This window comes from Callospermophilus lateralis, chromosome 12, assembly GCF_048772815.1.
Source record: "Callospermophilus lateralis isolate mCalLat2 chromosome 12, mCalLat2.hap1, whole genome shotgun sequence".
NCBI classification, from domain to species: Eukaryota; Metazoa; Chordata; class Mammalia; order Rodentia; family Sciuridae; genus Callospermophilus; species Callospermophilus lateralis.
Genome location: NC_135316.1, coordinates 68,300,776 through 68,321,007, shown reverse-complemented (window position 1 = coordinate 68,321,007; position 20,232 = coordinate 68,300,776). Strand labels below are relative to the sequence as shown.

Here is a 20,232-nt window from a genome sequence, read left to right as displayed (position 1 = left end):
TACCCTTTTCCCCACATCCTTGCCAGCACTTGTTGTTGTTTGACTTCAGAATGGCTGCCAATCTTACTGGAATGAGATGGTATCTTAGGGGGGGTTTTGATTTGCATTTCTCTGACTGCTAGAGATGGTGAGCATTTTTTCATGTACTTGTTGATTGATTGTATGTCCCCCTCTGAGAAGTGTCTGTTCAGGTCCTTGGCCCATTTGTTGATTGGGTTATTTGTTATTTTATTGTCTAATTTTTTGAGTTCTTTGTATATTCTGGATATCAGGGCTCTATCTGAAGTGTGAGGAGTAAAAATTTGTTCCGGATTTTAGGGCTCTATCTGAAGTGTGAGAAGTAAAAATATTGTAAAAACACTGTCCAATTTTCAAATCTTAAAAAAAAAAAAAAAACTTGCATTCCATACAATAAGAAGAAAAACTCTTAAACCATTTCACATGTTATAAGTCTTCTCTGTTAGGTATCTGCAGAAATAAGAATGAGACAATTCTTTCCATTCTAGAGGCCAACTTAGTTGCCAAGAGAGATACACTCATGTATATAAAAGACTCAAATAAATTGTAGAACATATTGTCACAGAAGAATAAACCAAGCCCTTCTTTTACTTTGGAAACACAAAATAAGGAGCAATATTTTCCAAATGGGGAGGGGTTGGTTGGAAGAGATGACTTTTGAAGTTTGCTTTAAAACAGATTCTCATTCTTAAAAGTTCTTATGGTAGATGATTCCTCTAATTAGACTTTGAAAGCTCCTATTTTATTCCCCTGCATCTCTGCCAGCTAACAGACAACTGGCAAAGAATAATGTTCTGATGTCTGTTGAGTGAATTCATGAATAAGATAACCAACAAATCAGTCATTCAAACACAGTTTCTACCAAAATCTCCCAATCTTTCTAACTGAAATCTCTCCTAGATCTGATATTATTGGTGTAGTATTTCTTGATTAAATTTCTTGAAAATTGAACATGTAATGTCGTTTTCTAAAAAGAAAGAATTTTTTTAAAGAGAGTGAGAGAGAGAGAGAAGAGAGAGAGAGAGAGAGAGAGAGAGAGAGAGAGAGAGAGAGAGAGAGAGAATTTTTTAATATTTATTTTCTAGTTTTCGGCGGACACAACATCTTTGTTTGTATGTGGTGCTGAGGATCGAACCTGGGCCGCACGCATGCCAGGCGAGCGCGCTACTGCTTGAGCCATATCCCCAGCCCAAGAAAGAAATTTTTAAAATCTTTCCATGGGCACAAATTAGTTTCATGAGTGAATAGTAAACTTTTTTTTTTTAAATTAGAGTTTTATAGTTATAAGTAGAAGTTGGGTTCATTTTGACAAAATCACACATGCATGGACTTTGATTTCCTCCAGTGTAATCACTTTTTCCTCCCCTTCTCCCTCCCCCTATTCTATGGGTCTTTCCTTCATTCATTTATTTATTTTTGATTTGTGTATTCTATTTGTACATAAAGGTGCAATTCCCTTTGCTCTGTGTGTGTGTGTGTGTGTGTGTGTACCAGATTTTGTTAAATTGATTTCTTATTTTCTCATTCTCATCCTATTCTTCTTCCCTCCCTCTTAATCTTCTACTCCACTCATCTTGCCTATATCTTTATAATATCAGATCCTCCCATCACTTCTTTCCCTTATTTTGCTCTAGCTTCCACATATAAAACATTAGATTCTTGATTTTCTGCATCTTGCTTATTTCGCTTAGAATGATGTTCTCCATTTCCATCCACTTACCAACAAACACTGTAATTTCATTCTTCTATATGACTGAGCAAAACTCCGTTGTGTATGTGTTCCACATTTGCTTAATCTATTCATCTATGGATGGGCATTTGGGCTGAGTCCATAATTTGACTCTTATGAACTGTCCTGCTAGAAATATTGAAGTGATTGTACCTTTACAGTAAGTTGATTTTAATTCTTTTGAATAAATACCAAAGAGTGGGATAGTTGGATCCTATGATATGATGGTTCTAATCCTACATTTTTGAGGAATCTTTATACTGTTTTCCTGAATGATTACACTAATTTGCAGTTCCACCAAAAATGTATGAGCAACCTTTTGTCCCACATCTTTGCCAACATTTATTGTTACTATTCGCAGTTGATCATTGTCATTCACCACATTGATGCTAAACCTTACTGTAGTTTTGATATGTATTTACCTGATTAACAGAGATGTTGACTATTCCTCTTCTCCTTGACATCTGACCATTTTCTCTCTGGTAAGGATCTTCATAACTCTCTTGCTTGCTTACAATTATAGTTCCTTATTTCAATTACTGGCTGACTATCCACCATTATCTCAAACTCAGTGTATTCAAAATTACCGAGCCCTGTCTCCTCTCCAGTTTTCCTGATTCCTTCAATATTCTGCCATTTGCCAAACACTCAAACAGAAACATCCATAGCATCTGCCTCTGTGGCCCACACTCAGCCAGTCTCTATCAGCTCACACCAGTCATTATCTTGGACTCACAGTTGCCCCATTTCACTGGGGGGTCTTTCTCCCACTATCCACCTCTCTTAAGTCCACCTTCCTAATACAGCCTCAGCATCAAACCTTTCCTATACAATGAGCTTCAGCAATTCCCAGTCTTAGGGATCATGAAGACCTCACTGCAACTTTCACACATTCTGCTTTCTTCGCTGCCTGTAGCTCCTTATTGAGCCACTGCCCAAAGAGACCTTTGCTTTGGTCAGGTTCCTCTCACAACAGGCTAAAGGATGCACTGAGGACAGACCATGGTTGCCTAGAAGGCAAGTTTCCTTTGCTTTTTTTTTTCTTTCTTTCTTTTTTTTTTTTTTTTGGTACTGAGGGGTGCTTAACAACTGAGCCACAACCCCAGCCCTTTTTGTATATTTTATTTAGACAGAGGGTAACACTGATTTGCTAAGTGCCTTGCTAAGTTGCAGAGGCTGGCTTTGAACTTCCTGCCTCAGCCTCCTGAGCTGTTAGGATTACAGGTGGGTGCCACCACACCTGGCTCCTTCGCTTTTAGAAATGCCCTGGGTCAGCAATTCTGTGCTGAAACTAACCAATACTCTATTTTCTGCAATTTGCTAGCCCACACGTTTCTATGCTTAGACTCAGAACTCACCCCAACCTCTGCTCTAGCATGAGCTCAGCTACCTCCTTGGGATGGTCAGTATTGAGCCTGGATTTGCCCTTAGGGCTTTGTGCTTAGCTGGATGTACTCACTGCTCCTGTGGCAACTGCTCCCAGGTCATCACTGCATTTTTGGTGACCCAAGCTGTGGCACAAATCTTCCTTTTATTAGGGAAACACATCGTGATCATTCTTTTAGGTATGTTTGCAGTCGTGTTTTTTGGAATGCAATGCTGGAATGCCTCTCCCTTATCTTTTAGCTAAGTACATCCATTTAAAAGCACAGCCTAAGCTTCAATCCTTTGTTTATAAAATTCATCACAGATACCTCTCCTGTGAAACACTACAGCACAAGGGCCCAAATCCCTCATTTCCCATTGAACTACACATTGTTTGGCACTTGCTGCTACTTTACGATTTTCAGTTTTGTCTCCCCAAGTATATAGTCTAAGCTCCCCAAAATAAAAACCATGATGGGTATTCTGGTATTTCCCTGTAGGGCCTACCTTGGAAGGTCCACAGTAAGTGCTGCACCAGAACAAGCTGGCTAATGATTTTCAAAGGACTCAAATATCTACTGTTTGTCCAGAACCTCTTGAATTCAATAGATAACAACTTGCCAATGACACAGCTTGGATCACCATCATCTCTGTTGAGAGCCACAGCTGAAGGGGCCCCAGCAAACTTCCAGCTGCCAGTTGATGATTGGCTCACAGTGGCCCCAGCAAACTTCTAGCTGCCAACTGATTTGCTCCTCTACGGTGATGCTCATTGGGCTGTTTCCCCGTCCTTACAGACCACGGGGCTGCTCATTGGGGGACTTTTTTTGGCTCTGCCCACGCAACCCAGCCAATCAGCCTCAAGAGCAGGAGGAGTGGGGGAGGTGGAGAGGCTTGTGGGAAGTCAGTGGTGGCAGTTGGGCTCTGAAGGTTTTCCTGAGGAGCTGTGTGGTTTGGTGTGTGTGTTCTAAAAATAAAGTTCATTTCTTTTGACAAGTGGCTCCTGAATTGTGCCCGCCAGACTGCCGCATTTGGTGGGCCACATGGGGAACGACTGAGGGTAAGTGATAAGGTAAACTGCTCGCCCCTGAGGGCAGGGCAAGAGGATGGGTAGCCATTTTAAGATTATTCTTTTGTTTTGCTTCACTTTTGTTTTAAGTTGCCTGTCCCTGGAGATGTGTAAGATGGAAGAAAAACCGCTCACATCTGAGGAACAGATAGGGAGAAAGGACGGATGGACATTTCAGGAGGGTATTATAATGATTTTGTGTTGTTCCAATTTTGTTTCACTCTGTTTCAGTTTTGTTAGGCGTTATCTTGTTGGGTTGTATTATAGTAGAAATATGGATCAGAAATTAGTAAAAAACAAACCGAAAGAGTGTTAAGTAAATTGTTAGAGGAAGGAGGCATTCCAGTAAAATCAAGAGCAGTCAGGGCATACATTGATACAATACAAAAATGTAGCCCATGGCTTTTGAAGGAGGAGTTGTTAAATAATATCACAATGGAACCATCATGGTGAAGATTTAAAAAGAATAGAAAAGTCCAGGAACTCTGCCAGTTGGCACATTGACATTGTGGGCATTGGTATCTTGTTTGCTTAGTCCAAAGCCTTCAGTTCAGACAAAGGTAGAGGAAGGAGAAGACATATTGATTCAAGTAAAAGAGAAGGTCTCTCAAGTTAGTCAGAAAGAGGAAAAGATTCAAGTAAAAGAGAAGGTCTTTCGAGCTAGTCAGATAGAGGAAGAAAGCTTAGAGCAGAAAAAGCCATCAGGGGAAAAGTTACAACAGGAGACTGCTACTAACACCTTTCTATCACCAGAGGGCGTAAATGTCCAACCAACAGCACCACCTCCATATGCCGGGAGGCCCCCAACCACTGCAGTTGATAGTTGGGATCCTGAGACAGGATCTCAAATATTAACATGCCCTTTATTGAGGCAGGAGGGCAGCAAATTCACCATGCTTTAAATTTCAAATCAGTGAAGCAGCTAAAAGAGGCTGTAACAACCTATGGTCCTCAAGCACCCTTCACTGTAAGCATGGTCGAATCCATTAACAACTTGAACATGACGCCAGCAGATTGGGCTAATATGTGTAAAGCTGTGCTAAATGGAGGACAATACCTGTTATGGAAGGTTGCCAATGAGGAATTTGCAAGGAGATGGCTAGGCGAAATGCAGCAGCTGGTTATCCTCAGAGAAATCTAGATATGTTGTTAGGAAAGGGACCTTATGAGGATCAGCAGCAACAAATTGCATATGATCCTGGTGTATACGCACAAATTGCTGCAAATGCAGTTAAGGCATGGAAGACTTTACAAGGACATGGAGGTTTACAAGGTCAATTATCTAAGGTAATACAAGGAGCTAATGAACCTTATGCTGAATTTGTAGATAGGCTTATTCAAACAGCTACCAGAGTTTTTGGGAATACAGAACAAGCAATGCCATTAATAAAACAACTGGCTTATGAGCAAGCGAATCATTGGTGCAGAGAAGACATTAGACCATGGAAACATGAAGATTTAAACACATATATTAAATTATGTAGAGACATTAATGAACAAGAGCAAGTTGTGGCAGCTGCAGTAAAACAGGCTTTAGAACAAGGGCAAGTCGTGGCAGCTGCAGTAAAACAGGCTTTAGATGCCAGGCCAAGAACGTGTTACAATTGTGAACAAACAGGACATTTTAAAAGGAATTGCCCCATAGGAGGAGGATTTAACAAAACTAGGTATCAAAGGAGTAGAATACCGGGTATTTGCCCACGATGCCATAGGGGGAGACATTGGGCTAATGAATGCCGTTCTCAAACCACCATAGAGGGTACTCCATTATCAAAAAACGAACAAGGACCAGGTGTTTATCCACAATATCATGGAGAAAGGCATCGAGCTCCATTGCCAAAAAATGGACAGGGGGGCCCAATGCTCCTGGGCCCCAAACCACAAATATACGGAGTACTGGAGGAACCCAGCAACCCCATCAGGGTAGTGCCCAGGACACATTGTCCATCAGATGCCTCATCAGACAAACCAGAGGGAGCGCAGGGTTGGACATCTGCGACTCCGCCAGAGCAGTACTAACTCCAGAGATGGGAGTTCAAATCATTCCCACAGGGGTAAAAGGACCTCTTCCCAAAGGAACAGTAGGCTTATTATTGGGATGCAACTCTTCTACACTAAAAGAACTTATGATAAGGCCTGGGGTAATTGATCCCGATTATGAAGGTGAAATAAAAATTATAGCCAGTTCTCCAAAGGGTATATCAGTAATTTCACCAGGAGATAGAATAGCATAGTTATTAATAATACCCAGCCTGCATGATAAATTTTCCACTCATACTGTAGAAAGAGGTTCCAAGGGATTAGGCTCCACAGGTGTAGATTGGGCTATGCTTTCTTTAAATTTAGATTCTCACCCCATGCTAAAACTAAATATTCAAGGACATGAATTTAATGGGCTAATGGATACAGGTGCAGACCTTAGCATCATCTCTCGTCAAGAATGGCCAAAACATTGGCCATTACAACAAGACACTCAAACGCTTCGAGGCCTAGGAGTGGCGACTAATCCCCATAGAAGTGCAACGGTGTTAGATTGGAAGGATCCTGAAGGATGTGAAGGACCTATACAGCCATATGTATTGGATCATCTTCCCGTAAATTTATGGGGACGAGATGTCCTAGATCAATTAGGTTTGACATTAACAAATAACATCAACCAAAAATGCACCCACTATTATGACTAGACAAGGTTTTAGGAAAGGAAAAAGATTAGAAAAACAAGAACAAGGTATAGCAGCACCAATACAAATAGATCATGGAACGGACAGACATGTGTTGGATTTTCAGAAAGGGCCACTGAGACAATAAAAATTACTTGGAAATTAGAAAGACCAGTATGGGTTCCTCAGTGGCCACTGACTAAAGAAAAGATACAAGTAGCCCATGACCTGTTCAAACAACAATTAGAGGAAGAATATATACAACCTTCTGTATCTCCCCATAATACTCCCATTTTTGTCATCAAAAAGAAATCTGATAAATGGAGATTATTGCAAGATTTAAGAGCCATTAATAATGAGATGGTTATTATGGGTCCTGCTCAATCAGGGATTCCTCAATTGTCTGCTTTGCCAAAAACCTGGCATGTTTTAGCCATAGATATTAAAGATTGTTTTTTTTCAATTCCAATTCATCCTGAGGATAGTCCACGTTTTGCATTTACTATCCCTGCACTGAATCATGAAGGTCCTGATCAGAGATATGAATGGAAAGTACTCCCTCAAAGGATGGCTAATAGTCCAACTATGTGTCAAATTTATGTTAACAAAGTAATCCAGCCACTTAGAAATCAAAATCCTGAACTACAAATATTTCACTATATGGATAATGTATTATTAGCACACAAAGATAAAAACACATTGCTAGAATGTTATGCCACACTTACAAACTTATTAAAAAATTATAATCTAGAGATAGCAATAGATAAAGTACTATTAAATTTTCCAATTAATTATTTAGGAGTTCTATTATCCTCAACCATGGTCCATCCACCAAAAATTCAAATACGAGTAGATCAACTCAAATCACTTAACGACTTTCAAAAGTTATTAGGAGACATAAATTGGATAAGGCCTTATCTAGGTATACCAGCAGGAGAGTTGGGACCTTTATTTGATATCCTAAAAGGTCCATCAGATCCAAATTCACCCCGCATGTTAATGCCTGAAGCAAGAAAGGCATTAAAAATCATTGAAACATATATGGAAAATATGCATTTGGATAGAATTGATAAGTTTGCCTTTATTATTTATTGTACTACCAACAAAAAATATTCCTACAGGAGTATTTTGGCAAGAAGGTCCATTATTATGGATACATTTATCTTATTCTCCTAACAGTATTCTCACTAGGTATCCTGAGGCTGTAGGACAAATAATACTCAAAGGAATAAAAGCAGCAAAGGGAGTGTTTGGAATTTCTCCCAATAAAATTATTACTCCATATACTATGAATCAAATTGATGAGTTAGCTAATGAGTTAAATACTTGGGCAATCATCATGTGCAAACCTAATGTCATTTGATAACCACTTACCATCTAATCCTTTATTGTCTTTTTGGTCATTGCATCCTGTAATTTTTCCAAAAATGACAAGGAAAACACCTATCATTAATGCTCCAAATATATTCACTGAATATATTGGTACAGCAGCAATAGTTACACCTGATCAAACTTTTACATTTTTAGTACCCAAACAATCAGCTCAAAAGGTAGAGCTTAATGCAGTATTACAAGCTTTTGTGATGTTTAAAGATTCTGTATTTAATTTATTTTCCAATAGTCAGTATATAGTTAATGCTATAGTATCCCTTGAAGATGCTGGTAGGATTTCCCCTTCCTCTACTGTTTTCTCTTTGCTTTCCACTATACAAAGTCTAATCTGGGACAGAAAAGATCCATTCTTTATAGGACATATAAGGGCACTTACAGGATTGCCTGGAGCCCTTAGTTTGGGCAATGATTTAGCAGATAAAACTACACGACATACATATTTTCTCTACACTAGAAGAAGCTACAGATTTTCATAAAAAGTTCCATGTCAATGCTAATACTTTACAAAAGCATTTTAAAATAACTAAGGAACAAGCTAGACAAATAATAAAGCAATGTCAAAATTGTGTGACCTTTTTGCCACAAGTTAATCTTGGAGTCAATCCTAGAGGACTGATACCTAACCATATTTGGCAGATGGACATCACACACTTGCCAGAATTTGGAAAATTAAAATATTTGCATGTTACAGTTGATACTTCTTCTGGATTTTTAATGGGCTCCCTTCATGCTGGAGAAAAAACTAAAGATGTTATAGCTCATTGCTTACAAAATTTTGCCACTGTGGGCGTTCCAAAACAGTTACAAACAGATAATGCCCCTGGTTATACTTCTACCTCTTAAACAATTTTGCTCATCATTTGGCATTACTCATATACAGGAATCCCATACAATCCACAGCGACAAGGCATAGTTGAAAGAGCTCATCAAACTATTAAAATGTACTCATTAAAGCAAAAAGAGGAAATGGGAAGGGGTATATATTCCCCAAAGATAAACTTAAAATAACCCTTTTTACTCTAAACTGTTTAAATTTGGATTCATCAGGACTTAGTGCTGCAGAAAGACATATGTGTCCAAAAAATGTGCATAAGCCCAAGGTACTTTGGAAGGATATTCTAACAGGACAATGGAAAGGTCCTGACCCAGTGATTGTCTGGAGTCGGGGGTCTGTTTGTGTGTTTCCACAGGGAGAATAGCAGCCGATTTGGATTCCAGAGAGATTAACTAAATCGATTTCTACAGACCAAAAATAAGATGATTAGGCTCAAATCCATAACAGCTGATATCCAGAACTCCAGTTTGGCTACCCTTACATCTGCGACAGAACCAGGATGCTTTTTTCAATATCTATTTTATTATTGCCCTTTCCCACATCATGAAGTTCTATTTTGTTTTTTGAGCTCATACAGACCTAGGTTAATGTTTTGCTGATCAGTTCTATTTTTTGACTATAGAGTTTTTAAACATTGCAATGGAGATTTCACCTTTAAAAAATTATAAGGCCTTTACTATTACGTTATGTGTTGTATGTATTATATTATGTGTGCACACTTGTGCTTTGTGTTATATGTTTGAATGTGTGTATGTCCATATATTGTATATGATGAGCGCTCATGAAAAAATGGATCCAAATATTTTTTTTCACGTGATTTAAATGGTTTAATTTAAATTGGGTAAACAGCTATTGAGGATTGTTTTAATATATGAACAAAAAAGGAGGTTAATAGATCTGTTTGTTTACTTTCACCTTTCCTTTTCATTATATTTAATAATTCTGTTGAAGATAAGGTACATTATTAAGAAAATTGTTTTCTTCTAGTGCCTTCTGGAATGTTATATAATTTTTTCTTTAGCCATTATTGCCAGAATTCCTATCTTTATCCCAGTGCCGATGAAGACAAAAATAAAACCAATCTACAGCTTCTGCAATAGCCATCACTGAACTGCTTACAGAACTTGCCTGGACTATGTATCACTTGTATGCATTGTGAACTCACTTGTATGCATTGTGAACTATCTGTTGGTGCAGCGACTTGTGGTAATGTTGGGGTATTTATGCTGATGGTGTCATCAGTGGTACAATTTTTCCAAAAGGAGCCATCACTGAACTGCTTGCAGAACTTGCCTGGACTATGAATTACTTGTATGCCTTGTGAACTCACCTGTATGCATTGTGAACTATCTGTTGGTGCAGCGACTTGTGGTAGTGTTGGGGTATTTTTGCTGATGATGTCATCGGTGGTACAGTTTTTCCAAAAGGAACCATCAATTGGCTTGGTGTATCTTCCTCCCTTCTGCTTGTCATAGTCATTCAGCTAAAATTTGGGGACCAACAGAGGTGAGGCGAAGAACCTCACCACCACCCCTGCTGGTACAAAGACCTATCCACAGGTGTGGCTGTATACTGGACCGGTAGTCAGTGACGGGTAAGATCCAATTGCAATGGTACCAACCTAAGACAGGAGGCTGAAGCCTTGAGGTCAGCTCATCTGATAACGGGTAAGCACCATATGTACTATTGGACAACCTAAGGCAGGCACGGTCCCTAAGCTACATGCTTGTTGTTTAAACAGAGAGGGGGAGATGTTGAGAGCCACAGCCGAAGGGGCCCCATAAAACTTCCAGCTGCCAGCAAACTTCCAGCTGCCAGTTGATGATTGGCTCACAGCGGCCCCAGCAAACTTCTAGCTGCCAACTGATTGGCTCCTCTGTGGTGATGCTCATTGGACTGTTTCCCCGCCCTTTCAGACCACGGAGCTGCTCATTAGGGCACTTTTTTTGGCTCTGCCCATGCAACCCAGCCAATCAGCCTCAAGAGCAGGAGGAGTGGGGGAGGTGGAGAGGCTTGTGGGAAGCCGGTGGTGGCAGTTGGGCTCTGAAGATTTTCCTGAGGAGCTGTGTGGTTTGGTATGTATGTTCTAAAAATAAAGTTCATTTCTTTTGACAAGTGGCTCCTGAATCGTGCCCAGCCAGACTGCGGCAATCTCCCTAGGAAATTGTGGTTCATTAACCTTATTGGAGCCAGACCTAGATTATAAACACTGTTGTTATAAACTTATAAATAAATTAGAAATACTGGGACAGAGGGAACCAACAGAATTTAAAGAACTGAGATTCTAGATAGGGCAGAGGGGTGGGAGGGAAAGGCAGGGGGCAGGGGGTTAGCAAGGATGGTGGAATGTGACAGACATCATCATCCAAATTACATGTATTAAGACATGAATTGGTGTCAACATATTTTATATACAATCAGAGATATGAAAAATTGTACTATATACATGTAATAAGAATTGTTATGCATTCCATTGTCATTATTTTTTTAAAATCAATAAAAAAGGAACAGAGATTCTAAAGATAAAGCCATAGATTAAAAATATGACGACATGACAGGAAAACTTATCCACCAAAGAAGTATTTGTGACGACAAACAAACGTAAATATTGTTGTTCTTTATTTTTTAATTTTTTTGTGCTGGACCAAATCCAGGGCCTTGTGTGTGCTAGGCAAGTGCCCTACTTCTGAGCGACATTCCTAGCCCATGTGAGCATACTGGATGCATAGGCATTAATTACAGCTTGGGATTGCTGTAAGGCTATTCCCTACTATAGAATTTTCATTGAGATTGTAGTTTAAAGTTTATTCATATGCAGAGTATCAATAGTAATTCACTTTTTAATGTCACACTTATTTCATGGGTACACAAACGTGGCTGAAATAAAATGAAAATGAAACCATGGAAACAAAGCAGTTTGAGAAAGAAAAGCAACTCTAAGTGAATGAGATGCCAGCTTCCTCTGGGACAGACCAGCCAGTCTAGTTTCCAGGCTTTGTGCCCCAGCCAAGCTTCTGTTGTGCCCAGCAGCTCAAGGGCTTCACCTTTCCATTTTAAATGCATTCAACTTTCCCTCTAAGACCCAATGTTTTCTGCTGTTTTTAGATATGAGCAGAGGGCAGGGGTGGCTTTGATATTGGGCCATAGGTTTAGAAGAAATATGTGTGCTGTGCTCTGCCTGGAATGTGAGCAATAATTATATTGGGGAAGACCATTCTCATACCACCATCTTCCCACCAGAAAATTCTGCAGAGGTTCAAATAAACCAGTTCTAGAAAATCATTCTAATGCCTGTCAGGCCTTGTTTCTTGTTATCATTTGAATGTCTGTTCCCTCTAAAACTTCTACTGAAATCTAGTTGCCACTGTAACTATACTAAAAAGTCAGATACTTGAGAGATGATTAGGTCCTCAGGATTTTGCCCTCATGCCTGGGGCCACTATTACTATAGAAGAGTAAATTTAGTTCTCTTTTGTCTCTTTGCCCTTCAATCTTAAGTGATCTAGGGATAAATAAGGGCACTACCTGGAATCAGAATTGGTAGACCCTCTGGAGTCTTGATATTGGACTTCCCAGACTCCAGGTCAGTGAGGCAGTAAGTTTCTGTTCTTGACAAATTATTCAGTCCATGGTATTCTGTTAAAGGAGCACAAATGGACTAAGATATGTCTCTTTAATCACTTGTGTAAAACTTTAATTAAAAATTTTAATTTTGCATGTGTATGAACAAAAGAACAAACGTTAGTATTATTTTAAAATTCATATTCCTTAAACTGAGGGTAGAGATCAGTGGGCAGGAGCAAGGTTTGAAACAATTTCTGGAAAGCTGATCAGTAACAATGTTACCTATCACAACCTTGATATCAACAGGGCACAGAAAGGTGAGTTCTTTTCCTACCTCTCTGGGCAGAAACATATAAGAAGGTGGATGCAGTTAAGAAAGATACCCTTAAAAACAGACCACCAGGGCTGGGAATGTGGCTCAGTGATAGAGCACTTCCCAGTATGTGCAATGCCCCAGGTTTGATCCCTGGCACCACATACACGTGGGACACAGAAGACAACTTTTCTACAAAGATTATTACTTAAAAACAAAATAGTAATTTAACTTCTGTGATTCAACTGCATCCTTGAGGAGAAGCTACATACCTGTGGGACCCATCCTCCAATGAGCAACCTTGTGTCTCATCATCTGTTCCTAGCCCCTAAAGGCAACTGCTAAAGCTCTGCTTACTATGACTTGTGCTATTTACTCCCATATTTTGGAATAATATTTTATTTATTATTACTATTATTATTATTGTTACTATTTTATAGTCCTGGGGACTGAACCTAGGGTATTCTAACAGTGAGCTATATCCCCATCCCCTTTAATTATTTTGAGACAGGGTTGCCTTGGGTGACCCTGAACTTCAACCTTTCTGCCCTGTCCTCCTGAGGGGATAGGTATGCACCACCACACCTGGTTTATGTTATCTTTACTTTTCAGAAATAATCTACTGACTTCCTACTATAAGAAGTAAGGATTATTTTACCTTTTTCACCTCAAATACATGTCATTTTTCTTCCTTTCATCTTCCTAATAGAGTGGTATCATAAATAATAAAGATTAGTTATTTAACTTGTTACTACATAAGTATGATAGTATGCTTCAATGTGGAAAGAAATGTGTAATTATATACTACTATATATATATTTCCATAAAATAATACACATTACTATATAATTAATATACTATTTTATATAGATATATATTACTACTACATACTTTACATTTTCATCTTCCCCACTAATCAATGTACTATTTAAGGACTCTTCATTAATTCATAACTCTATTTTATGTATCTATCTCTAATTGTTCCACAATTCTGCACCAAACCTGTGAGCTCTTCTCATGTCACCAGTCTGTCACATTACTAGTTCCTTTCTATTGTTAAAAAAAGACATCCAACTGGGCACCATGACACACACCTGTAATCCCAGGGACTTGGGAGGCTGAGGGGGGAGGATCGCAAGTTTGAAGCCAGCCTCAGAAACCTAGTAAGGCCCTAAGCAATTTAGCAAGACTCTGTCTCAAAATTAATGAATGAGTGAATAGGCTGGATGGAGATCTAACTCAGTGATAGAGAACCCCTGGATTCAGTCCCCATACCAGGAAAAAAATAAGATATCTACTCTTTCTAGACCCTGTATCTTCCCTCTTCATTTTGGAGAGGTTGTTTCCAGGCCCCCTGCACAGCTAGGACACTCTGTCACTATCTTACTGGGAATTTATTATATTTGCCTCTTTCCTGGTTAAAGCCACTCTGTACCCATGTCTTCCTCTTTGTTGGCTACATCTTCTTATTATATGGAATGCAAGTTTTTTTTTTTTTAAGATTTGAAAATTGGACAGTGTTTTTACAATATTTTTACTTCTCACACTTCAGATAGAGCCCTAAAATCCAGAACAAATTTTTACTCCTCACACTTCAGATAGAGCCCTAATACCCAGAATATACAAAGAACTCAAAAAATTAGACAATAAAATAACAAATAACCCAATCAACAAATGGGCCAAGGACCTGAACAGACACTTCTCAGAGGAGGACATACAATCAATCAACAAGTACATGAAAAAATGCTCATCATCTCTAGCAGTCAGAGAAATGCAAATGCTCATCATCTCTAGCAGTCAGAGAAATGCAAATCAAAACCACCCTAAGATACCATCTCACTCCAGTAAGATTGGCAGCCATTATGAAGTCAAACAACAACAAGTGCTGGCGAGGATGTGGGGAAAAGGGTACTCTTGTACATTGCTGGTGGGACTGCAAACTGGTGCGGCCAATTTGGAAAGCAGTATGGAGATTCCTGGTTAAGCTGGGAATGGAACCACCATTTGACCCAGCTATTGCCCTTCTCGGACTATTCCCTGAAGACCTTAAAAGAGCGTACTACAGGGATACTGCCACATCGATGTTCATAGCAGCACAATTCACAATTGCTAGACTGTGGAACCAACCCAGATGCCCTTCAATAGATGAATGGATAAAAAAAAAATGTGTCATCTATACACCATGGAGTATTACGCAGCACTGAAAAATGACAAAATCATGGAATTTGCAGGGAAATGGATGGCACTAGAGCAGATTATGCTTAGTGAAGCTAGCCAATCCCTAAAAAATAAATACCAAATGTCTTCTTTGATTTAATGAGATCAACTAAGAACAGAGCAGGGAGGAAGAGCAGGAAGAAAAGATTAACATTAAACAGAGACATGAGGTGGGAGGGAAAGGGAGAGAAAAGGGAAATTGCATGGAAATGGAGGGAGACCCTCAATGTTATACAAAATTACATATAAGAGGTTGTGAGTGGAATGGGAAAATTTAAAAGGAGGGAAATGAATTACAGTAGATGGGGTAGAGAGAGAAGAGGGGAGGGGAGGGAGGATAGTAGAGGATAGGAAAGGTAGCAGAATACAACAGTTACTAATAGGACATTATGTAAAAATGTGGATGTGTAACCGATGTGATTCTGCAATCTGTATTTAAGGTAAAAATGGGAGTTCATAATCCACTTGAATCTAATGTATGAAATATATGTAATGTTTTGAACAACCAATAAAAAAAAAACAAGATTTGAAAATTTGACAGTGTTTTTACAATATTTCCTACCTGCACACCTGACTACTAGTGTGCAGCTAGATATAAACTCTAGGTTGGAAATGATTTTCCCTTTGACTTCTAATGCTGCCAAGAAGGCCAGTGTCATTAGGATTTCTTTCTTTCTTTCTTTTTTTAAATGTTTTTAGTTGTAGATGGACACAATATCTTTATTTATTTATCTTTATGTGGTGCTGAGATTCGAACCCAGTGCCTCACGCATGCAAGGCAAGTGATCTACCACTGAGCTACAACCCCAATACTCCCATATTACTCCCATTAGGATTTGAGAGATGATAGTTAAAATCTTCTACCACATTTTATATGACCTGTTTTCCACTGCCTCCAACTTTGAAGATTTCATCATTGCTTCATTATCTATGAGGCTCTAAAATTTCAGGTGGATATGCTTTCCCATTTGTTACACTAATACCTGTTGTTCCATGAAATTTTCTGAAATTACTTTTTTGTGTGCTTTTCTGCCCTCTTGTTCTCTTCCTAGAGTTCATATTAGATACAACTTCCCCATCTTCTTTTTTTCTATTTTAACTTTCTTTGGGTTTTGGAAGTCCTCTCTAACATCCAATACCTTATGTCAACTTTTCTTAACCATGTATCACTTTTTAATTTTCTAGAGATCTTCCTTGTTCTTTGAAGATTTCCTACATTAAAATATTATCCATTTTCAGTTTTTGATTTTAATATATTTTCTTACCTCTCTGAGAATATCAATTGTCCTTTTGTGAAATGTTTTTCAACTATCTGTACCACCCCTATATTTCTTTTTTTTTCTTTAAAGAGAGAGAGAGGTAGAGAGAGAGAATTTTTTTAATATTTATTTTTTAGTTATCGGTGGGCACAACATCTTTGCCTGTATGTGGTGCTGAGGATCGAACCCGGGCCGCACGCATGTCAGGCGAGCGTGCTACCGCTGAGCCACATCCCCAGCTCCCACCCCTATATTTCAAAGTTCTTTTTTTTCTGTTTGTTTTGATTCCATACATCATGTAAGAAGTTACCCGTTAATGTTTAAAATTACTTGTAAAAAAAGTGGCATTTTTGCACTAGGGTAGGGCTGGTGAACAGGCAAGTCTCTGTAAAGTTTTAGGGAAAGAACTCGATGGTCATTGTTATCCAAATTACATGTATGAAAACACGAATTGTTGTGAACATACTTTGCATTCAACCAGAAAATAAAATAAAATAAGAAGATATTCTATGTAAATCAAAAGAGAAAAAGAAAATTTTAAAAAATGGTTACTTTCTGCACCATCTTTCTAAAGCTTTTACCCTGTATCTGGAAATAGCCAGATGACTTAATCTCTAAGAATGTGTTTACATCATATTTAAACTATGTTTTTCAAAAGAATTGATGGGAACTCTACTTAGAATGTCCAGCAACCTGTATGTATTGCCATTTAATGAATGAATTTTCTCTCACTAATTATTTTTCTGTATGCTCTCTGTGGACACAGAAAGATAAATAAAAATTATTCCCTCACGGTGATAAAAGGTAATTAAAGGGTTGCTTAATTTTCCACTGCCTTCAGGAAAAAATCTCATGACCTTGATGATACAAGATTAATCTTCCCCCTTTTCTCCAGCTTTCCTAAACAGCCCTCCTACTGTACTTAACCAAACTGAGCTGCTTTCTATGATCCCCAAACTCTCTATCATAATTTCAATTCCATTGCAATATATTTTACTTTTCTTCTCCTTTAAAAAAATATATTCTTGTCTTGGGCACGGTACTGTCCAAAAAGACTTTTGCTAATTTCCTGCCAAGAAGTGTATATATGTACACACACACACACACACACACACACACAGAGAGAGAGAGAGAGAGAGAGAGAGAGAGAGAGAGATGGCAGCTTCCTTGGATCCAAGTAAGGAAAGGGGTAGACTTTAACTTCATCTCTTCCTTGTATTTCACTCCTGGCCTATCCTAAGCTGTAGGAGTCTCCATTATAGTTCCTGCCTTTTATATGGTAGGGGAGTGCTGCTGTCCAGGAGCACAAGGTAGAGGAGAAAGCCAAGATGCCTAGGCGGCCTCTGTACAGACTTTTAACTAATCTTCCAAATTCTTGTGCCACCCACACATCAATTTCCAGGGCTACACAGTGCCTTCAAGTCCTAAAGCAAACGAAGGCAAAAGACTAAACAAGAAAAGTGAAGAAACACAGCACCAAATTTGACTTGCTCTTTACCTTATCATCCCAGAAAGGCTAACTCAGGATATAGGAGAATACCCTGTGATGTTGTTCCAAATTCTCTGTAGCACTATCCATCTTTCCACCCTGTAACTTGCCAGTACTTGTCGCATTTTAGAAACAACTTTAATGTAAGTCAGAGAAGAATAAAGTTTCATGTTCATGGTTTTCTGTTTGTTTTATCTATCTTAACTCCTCTGGTAGATTACTGATTGTAAAGTGGATTAGTATGGTCTATTGTCTCAATCTAACTCAGTTTAATAATCACTATGAAATCCTTGCTAAAGGTAGATATAAGGCTGCAAAGTTTATACAAAAGTTAAGACTTACCTCACATTCTAAATGGGTAGATCATCCAAAATAACAAGGAATTTAACACAGGATAGAGTGATACAAGTGTCATAGGAAACAGAAAAATAATCCATTTACTACTACAGTGTTCTATGTATTGTACCAGAAATGGAATCCTGATGAGAAAACAGATGAGGAAAACAATAATATGAAGAAGGAAAAGGGTTCTATCAAACACTCCTGACAAAAGATAAAAAGATAAGCCTAAGCCTTAATTCTAAGGTTATGCTCTTCTAGCTATACTGGAATACTCTGAATAATATTATGTCAATCTGGTTTTAGGGTATAAGTGCAGAGAAGCCCTTACTTTATCCTAGAAAAGAGTGGTGAAAAGCAAAGAATACTGGGACCTCACAGGCCATCTGCCCTGGTCAGGCCAAGTTGATGTCTACCTTTCAACAAAAATTCTATTCTAGTTGGGAGAATGGTCCTGTCTCTAAACAGACACAGAGGTGATTCATTTCTTTTTTAAAAAATCTTTATTTTTTAGTTCTAGGTAGACACAATATCTTTATTTTAAATTTATATGGTCCTGAGGATTGAAATCAATACCTCATGCATGCAAGATGAGCACTCTACTGCTGAGTCACAATTCCAGCCACTAATTCATTTATTTTGTTCTGACCCAGCAGCCCATTTATTCTTCAAACAACTCGGTTCAGCTTTCCTATAGCAAAGGAAATCTCCTTCCATGTGATTTCCATCATATGGCTATCTCGGCCCTTCTCCATGAAAGCCCCTCAGATGTTTGAAACAGATACAAAACCATCCATCTTGTGGCCCAATTTATCCCTCTACACCTTGCTTTTATGTACCTATATACCACTGCCTCCTTCAATAGGTGACTCCTCACAATTCTTTTATTTTATTAGAATATAAAAATAATCAATGACTGTTATAGAAAATTCAAAAATGTATAAACAACCCTAGAAGTGTGTGGTCCACCTGAAAAATTGAATGTGTGACATAGACAATATCAGGAGGACAAAAAATAGTTGTTTGAATGAAACTGGGTGAAAATGACATTGAGCTGACTGATGATAGATGAATGGGGGAATAACGTAAGCCTGGCCACAGAAGATGCTCCATGAAGAAAAGAGGTAGAAAAAGATACATGTTGTTTAGAGAACTGTGTGAGGTCAGTTTGGCAAATGGGTTATATGAAGGAGTGGTAAAAAAGGAAACTATAGATCTAGTGGGGCAGGAAGGACCTTATCAGCAAAGGCATTTATTTCTGTCCAAAAAGTTCTAGGAATATATGCCATTATTGTGTTTAAGGAAAAGAATAGGATAAAATTTTTTGCTGCAATGTCATTCTCCTGGCAGGATAGAAAAAGCATTGAAAGAAGCTGGGATCAAGAAGAGGTCACTGAGGAGGTTATCACAGAGAGAGACTTGGTGAAAGCCAGAGTGGCAGCAGTGTGGGAATAAAAGAAAGAAAAGTACTCAGGAGACAGAGTCACTATACCTGGTGTCTGATCAAACTTGAGGGGTGAAAATTTCTGGGAATCAGTGCCTGGGGAAATATGAGTAACTTAAAGATACTCAGAGTGTTTAGAACAGAGGTTATTTCAGAAAAGAGCCAAGAAATAAGACTAGAGATAGTCTTAGACATTGAGCCTGGTGAGATCCATGAGAGAGGGGTAGAAGACTTAGAACCTCATTCCCAGGACAATGTGCTCTAGATCAGGGCTCCACTTCCAAAGAGCTCATTCAGGCCACAGTGTGAACAAGGAATTGGAAGAAGGGGTGAGATAAAGACCAAGATAAGTTAAGAATGTTGCAATTATCCACATTCTAGAACATAGGAACCTGGATGGAAGAGGTAACACTAGAGAGTGTTTTATTAGAAATATTCAGCATGAACTCCAACAAGATTTAGTAACTGATGAGAAAAAAGAAATATTTTTTTAAAAAAAGCTCTGATCTGAAGTTCAAGAGAGTCAGTATTTAATTCCA

At 38.6% G+C, this 20,232-nt stretch overlaps 1 protein-coding gene across 1 annotated transcript in view; it reads right to left on the bottom strand.

Moving 5' to 3' along the window:
- Window positions 1-20,232, bottom strand: part of LOC143411654 (purine nucleoside phosphorylase LACC1) — a 54,962-nt gene continuing 34,730 nt past the window's right edge. Inside the window, 1 exon segment of the mRNA XM_077110692.1 lies at window positions 1-326. The gene's annotated coding sequence lies outside the window, so the exon portion shown is untranslated.